We start from the raw sequence: 7,236 nt of genomic DNA, 5'->3' as shown, positions 1-7,236 counted from the left end.
GGATGCTTTGATTTGTCAATATGCTATGACATTGCCTGCAGCATTCATTAGACAGCTCTTAGACGATATTCAATTCGTATCGAATAAAGCTGGAACAAAAAGGCAAAAGATTAGGAGTGGTCATAAGAATGGTATACCCAGGTGACAATAGATTGGTACTGAGCTGATGCTAGTTTCTCGACCGGCCTCCTTCCGAAGAGAAGCTCCAAGAGCACAATCCCAAAAACATAGACATCACTCTTGTCAGTCAATTTACCTGGACGGAGCACAAACTCAAAGAACTAAAATTATTCGACTTGTGTAAAAGGCAATGCTTCGAGATAATTTTCCAATCCTAAAGACTTCTTTGTGGCAAGTAGGCCCAGCTCTGAGACAAATGCACATGTACCTTGTTTCATGTCAAAAGAAGAGTTATTATTTTTACCCTTAAATTAAGCTTCTTAGCAACCCTCATGCTTGGAAGAAGCATCCCACCTCTAGGAGCTATTTCCCATAATGTAGCTTAATCTGTCGATAATTTTTTACTTAATAAATTCATTATAACACAGTCTCTACATCTTCCATGAGTACAAGTAACTTGGTTTCGAGAAGTGACGTGACATGACGGCACTTCTCCATCTGTCAAATTGCTATTTGCGGTCATACAAAGGGTCAATGTGAGGAGAACCCTCCTCCGTCCTACGTGGCATTGGTAGATGCGTCAACTTGACTTTTAATATTGTATGTAGATATTGTGACATATGGCTATCTTCAAATATCAATTGAGTTTTATAATATATAAAGTTTCCATATCTAAATTTTTTTTGTTCATTATATTAGGCTCATGAGCCTCCTTTATAACCAATTTTTTTTTTGTCATAACTAGTATCATTAAAAATCATAGCTATCCTACCATAAAAACTATTCATTGAGAAGGAAGCTTAGCGCAGTGTTACATGCGCTCTCAGATTAAGATATTCTCAATAACAAGACCATCCATGCTCTTTTATTTAGAATTTTTATTTTTTTGTTTGTAGGCTATGGTTCCTTTGTATTGAAAAAAAATGCTATACATGCCATTACTTTATCATCAATGCTAAAAATGGCCCTTATGAATCATATATTGACTTTGGCTTTAATTTTATTCAAAACATATTGGCTACGGCTCAAATCAAAGACCCATAAAAATCAATTTATAGCCAAAGTTGGTTGGGATGTGCTTTTCAACTCTTCATTCTTAATAATATGCATTTCCTTCGAATGACAACCCTTGTCATTGACATATCAAATAATATTGACTTATTGATTTTTCAAATCCATTCCCTTATGGCATAGAATAAATTGCAAAACTTACCATGAATATGTGTATTAATTTGAAAATAAAATAAATATATTCATCTTTCTGTTACAATAATTATATTTATTTAATTGGTATAAATTTGATGAATCCAATAAAAATATATATTTAAAAAAACTCCATTTATGGATTTTATATTGTAAGGCCTTAGGCCGGATTTAGTAAGCAGGATTCGATGTGATATGGGAAGTGCCTGATTCCAATGTATATTAGTTGTCCCAGATTCCAATATATATTAACTAATAAGGATTTATTCAAGCGGTTCGATACTTGTTTCTCTTAAGTAATGTCTCAGATTCAAGTTTTGTGAATGGAAAAATTTTTTATTGGGAGAGCTTGACTTAACATGGAGGGAGTGGTGGGTGAGGTGACGTCGACCACCTCGATCTCTCCCTCTTAGAGATGAGAGTAATGGAGGATGAATCTTGGGAGTAGAGATCCATATACGACCACCGCCTAGGCAGTGACGAAACCACTTAAGAGGTAGGAGGAATTGCCCCCTAGCATTAGAAATTCAATTAGGCTATGTTTGGAATGAGGGATTTGAAGGGAGGGAGAGGGAAATGGAGGATTTTGTATGGAAATTTTCATATAAATCCCTTCATCTCCCTCCCTTTCCCTCCTTCTTCCTCCTCACAAACACACCCTTAATATATATATATAAAGTTGTATCCCACATATTAAATGGGGTTAGAAAAGTAATTTTTAAATATTATAAGGTCATAAATGTAAATGGATAAATAGTATTCAAGATTAACAAATACTATCTCAAAGAAAGTAAATACTATATTAAATACAAATAAATAGTGATGTAATTGTATATATATATATATATACAATTAATTCGCATATATACCAAAAAAATAATTTTATTTTTTTATAAAAATTATCCTCAAAACTTAAACAATTGTACGAGATTTGATTAAAATAAATATATTTTTATCTCTAATGAAAATAATGGAATCATTTTAGCTGAAATTATACAATCTTTAGCTAACTATATATATATATATATATATATAAACTTGACTACAATAAATGGATTAGAGTGCATATACGCCTTACGTTCAATATATCTTAGTGGAGAGATATTTTTTTTATATATGAAGAGAAATAAATTACAGTCGGTAATTTAAAAATTTTAAATATGATATTAGAATATATTAATTTCTACCTCCATACACTAATAAATCGGCTATAAAAGAAAAAGTCTACTAATTGTTTGCATTAACTAGTCTCATTATAGCACTTTTACCATAAATGCCAATTCAAATGTAAATTTTACTGCCAATGTCGTATAATAAATGGGGTAGATTAATAAAAGTACCGTAAATAATATATAATATGTTAAATAAAAATTAATTAATAATACATATTATTATAAATAATAATAACACATATGAAAATGAAGAGTACATTACTTTGACTAATTCATTATTATTCAATAGTAAATAAATATTCATAATTTTAGGAAAATCAAGAATATTTATAATTGTATGAATTTAAACTTTATTGAATAATGTTTTAAATCTATTGCAAATCTTATAAAAGTTCAATTAAATATGTTATGGAAAAATTGATTCATTTTAGCTAAAATTATGCAATTTCACAAAATTTAATATATAAGATTTGAGTAACAATATCACAACAAATACTGAAATTTTATTTTAAAAAAAATAAAAAATTACCCTCAAAACTTAAGGTTACTAATTTTTTGGGAAAATGACACTGTTGGTCCTAAATGTTTGGCTTTTTTTGACATTGAGTCCTAAAAGTTTCACTTCGAAAACTCAAGTCCTATATGTTTGGAAAAAGTGTCACCGTTGGTCCTAAACGTCCGCTGCCGTTACGAAACTGCCACCGTGGAATTAACGGCGTGAACTCCTTCCTCGTGGCCGTTAACTGATGACTTGGCACCGTTGCCCGAATAGAGAACCCGAATAGGCCAACCCGAGTCGCAATGAACCCGGCTCCGAGAACCCCCAAATTTCCCCAAATTTCCCAAAATCTTCACAGAATGAAGAACCTCAGAATCGAGCCCTGCCCTAATTTCCCAATCCGAGGGAACCCTAATCGCAGCAGCTCGTGTGGAAGGGGGCTATGCCCTTGCGATTCATCTCCACAACTCAGGGTAAGTGATTGTCTCCTGAATCGAGACCTGAAGAGGAAATTTCTTCCCAATCCGAAGGAACCCTAATCGGGAAAGAGGAAGTCGAAAGCTCAGCAGCTCGTGTGGAAGGGGGCAATGCCCTTGCGATTCATCTCCACGACTCAGGGTAAGTGATTGTCTCCTGATTAGGGTTCCTTCGTTCGGCAGTTCCCTTGCGATTCATCTCCGTCCTTCTTTGTCTTGGATCGAAGGTTATAGGACTCACTTCAGCAGTACTCTGCCTTCCGGGATCGAGGACTCACTTCAGCAGTACTCCCCCTCCTGTTCGTTTCTCTTCCCTTTGTTGTGCTGTGGTGCCAATCATGGACATAATGCAGTTGTTTTTTGCAGAAACCCTAATCTTGTGCAAGGTTGAATCGACTAATCAGGTAAATTTTTCACATTACGAATATGAAAAGCGGGGAAGCTTTTTCTATGTAAAACGATTTACTCCATTTACAACAAGCTTCCAATCGATTACGTATAGCGTTTTACGCTTTCTATGTAAACCCTCGCATGGGGCTAATTTTCTGTTTCGGTTTACTTGGAGAAGATTGATTGCTTAATAACTAAGCCTCGAGGAATTCCTGCTGTTTATGGAGTGCACTCGAGGAGCTGCACGCGGTCATTAGGAAGAATTCTGTTACGACAAGGAAGTGTTTACTGTATCAAAAATTTGAAAATCGTCCCAGCAAACGAAAATTATAGACCTGTAAAAGGAATTTGAGCGTGTAGGAAACAAGTCCGTACTTACAGGTAATCCATTCATAAAAACCACCACATTATCGTATTATTTTTATGGACTACAGTACCCTTCCCAATTTTCTGATAGTACTTTTCCTATCATCATTTTACTGTCCTTTTCCTTTGAGTCAATGACATGTTACATTGGTAAATTAAACTGCTCGGTAAATTGATACATGAAATGTTTAGTAAGTGATCACATTTGCAGATAAGTTTGCTTTTGCTTTCAGTTCTCCCTCAAGTTCCCGAGTTTATGAGAATCCACCAATTCCTGAAACCGTCCAAATATTATGTTATATCAATCTACTGTCATATTTTTCATTTCATCAATGCTATTAAATTGCTCGTTGATATCACTTATGTTTTCGAGTGTATTTTCCAGTTATTAAATGTTTGGTTGCAATCCGGTGCAAGGTCTTCAATTACTGGCATGGAAGTCGTTATTGGACGTGGACAACAAGCTTCCAGAGGAAGGCATCGAAGAGTGGAGACTTCTGGTTCAAGCTTTTCTGGGAGCAATGCAGCCCTTTGTAGTTGCGGATTGAGAGTTCAACAGAGAACATCACGCACGCCAAAGAACCCAGGTAGGAGATTCATTGGATGCCCAAGGTACCGGGAAAATGGAGGGTGTGGCTATTTTAGGTGGATAGACGATCAATTTGATGCTTCTCAGTAGAAATCCATTTCAGAAATTGGTGAGGAAGAAGTTTCCTCGTCTGAATTGGAAATGAAGTGTATAAAATTAAAGATTAAGGAATTGAAGGAGGAGTTAAAGCATCGACAGAGCCTTGCTTCTGATGTTAGGGTAGTTGTTTCTGCAGTGTGCATCGCAATTATGGTTGCATCGCATATGAGTAATAGATACTTTGTCTGGGTCAATATCCCAACGCATTATCTCACCCCCACTGTACAAAATTTCCCCTCCTTCTTCCTTAAAGGATCTGCCATGGTGTATTTCAAGTATGTATCCGTGATAGTTGAAGTTATCCATCCTACAATACCAATGTAACGAAACAAGCATGTAATGAGTATTGCTATTGCTATAAAAAAAGCTCGTATTTTATCTTCTTTCTACTCTGAGCTTAGTCACCATTCTCACTCTTTTTTGTTTCCTCAACCCACCAGGTAGAAAGAAAAGCGGGGAACACAAACAATCAAACCCCAACCCTAACATATGTTACCGACAATATCGCAAACCAATGATTACCCTCGTTTTAGATTTTGTTTTCTTAATGCTTTTCTATCAAATTAACGACATTCAGTATTATGCCAAAATAATTCGGTATTATGAGTAAATAAACACTACCTTGTAAATTATCAGTATTATGCCGAAAGCTCAAGCTTTCCACTCCTTTTGTTCGGGGTAATCTTCTTCTTCGGATCTTCTTCAGATCTTCTTCTACTTCGGGTCGGTTTGCTGATCCTCACTCTTCTTCTCACCCGAAATCACACCTGCTTGAACAGAAATTGGGCAAACCAAGATTTGTATAAGTAGTTCACATTTAAGATGAAATTTATAGTAGTTCCTCTCCAACGTCTTCATATATATATATATATATAATTATGTATGTGTGTCTGATGGTAATATATACATATATAGAAAGACAGAGAGTGAAGTTGTTGTGTTGAGAGAAGTGACAAAAGTCAGCTTCTCCATTGATAGGGTTCCAGAGGTCCCAAGAAATGATTTTGGACTATCGCTAGACGGACATATTTAACCGGGAATAATCTATATTTCGCTTAAGTTTTATGCTGAAACTACATCGAGTTGTTTTTTTTAATATTAATATAAAAAAAAGGCAGAAGCTAGGAAGATTCTCGAAGAGAAGTCAAAGAATGTAAAGCCACTGATAGAAGATATGGAAAAGTAAAATGTAGTGATGATACAGTTGTGGCAAAATTTGTAGATACTGCCATAGTAGGGATACCCCAAGCAGAAGATACCGACCGCTATGGAGTTGTGGAACCGACGGTAAACATGAAGGAAGCCATTAATGCCAACAACAGCATGTTCAGTGAGTGAGCCCATCAAGATTGCTGTTCTATTGAAAGGAATGGGAACAAATAGTAACCAACAAAAAAGAATATCTGAGTTCTAACAGAGGATTCACAATGTTCATTGACGAAGATTCAGATGAGAAAAATGAACCTATCCAGCCCCGATAGAAACCACTCGAAAAGAACAAACCTTTTCATGCGGCTGGCCGAGAAGATGCTGCAAGAGTCAGACAAGCCCTGTACTGTTCTTCTTCTTCGATTGAACACAGCAGTCTTCTTCTTCCTTTGCCGAGTAGAAGGTAGAAGAGTTGAGGAAATTTCGGATCTGAAGAGGTCACAGCAGTCTTCTTCTTCCTTTGCCGAGTAGAAGGTAGAAGAGTTGAGGAAATTTTGGATCTGAAGAGGTCTGAAATTTTTTTGTTTCAGTTCAGCGTTTTCGGGTTTGAGCATTTTAACGTTTTCAGTTCTGAAGAGTTTTGACCGGTCGGTTCAAAAATGGGTTTTGACCGGTCGGTTCAAAAAATAGGTTTCCGGGTTTTCGATCGGTTCAAACTGCCATGTCAGCAAACTAACGGCCATGTCGCCGAAACGGACGGCGTTAAATCCACCTAGGCGGCACGTTAACGGGACTTGACGGATAGGACCACTGGTGTCACTTTTCCAAAACTTTTAGGACCAACGGTGACACTTTTTCCAAACATATAGGACTGGAGTTTTCGAAGTGAAACTTTTAGGACTCAATGTCAAAAAAAGCCAAACATTTAGGACAAACAGTGTCATTTTCCCCTAATTTTTTTATCAGATTGGAAAAATGATGATTTTGAAAATGTTACATCACTATTTTCCTTCCTCTTCTCCAGTATATTAGTAGTACATGAATTGATCAAAGATATTTGGATATAATTATTAGATATTATATACTATAGAAAAATAAATTTTTTTAATGAAAATTTTTAAATTTAGCTAAAACCATTAAGTTTGAATTATTATGTAAATAAAGATACATTTT

General features: G+C 35.6%; 1 long non-coding RNA gene across 1 annotated transcript; it reads right to left on the bottom strand.

The window, feature by feature from the left end:
* Positions 1–4,596: 4,596 nt before the first annotated feature.
* On the bottom strand, positions 4,597–6,633 carry LOC116205933. The gene is made up of 3 exons (XR_004156602.1): positions 6,418–6,633; positions 5,536–5,681; positions 4,597–5,221 (listed from the first exon to the last, which is right to left on the bottom strand). It is a non-coding gene; the product is annotated as an uncharacterized LOC116205933 (long non-coding RNA).
* Positions 6,634–7,236: the final 603 nt, after the last annotated feature.

The sequence above is a fragment of the Punica granatum genome, chromosome 4, assembly GCF_007655135.1.
Source record: "Punica granatum isolate Tunisia-2019 chromosome 4, ASM765513v2, whole genome shotgun sequence".
NCBI classification, from domain to species: Eukaryota; Viridiplantae; Streptophyta; class Magnoliopsida; order Myrtales; family Lythraceae; genus Punica; species Punica granatum.
This window is presented reverse-complemented; position numbering and strand designations above follow the sequence as displayed.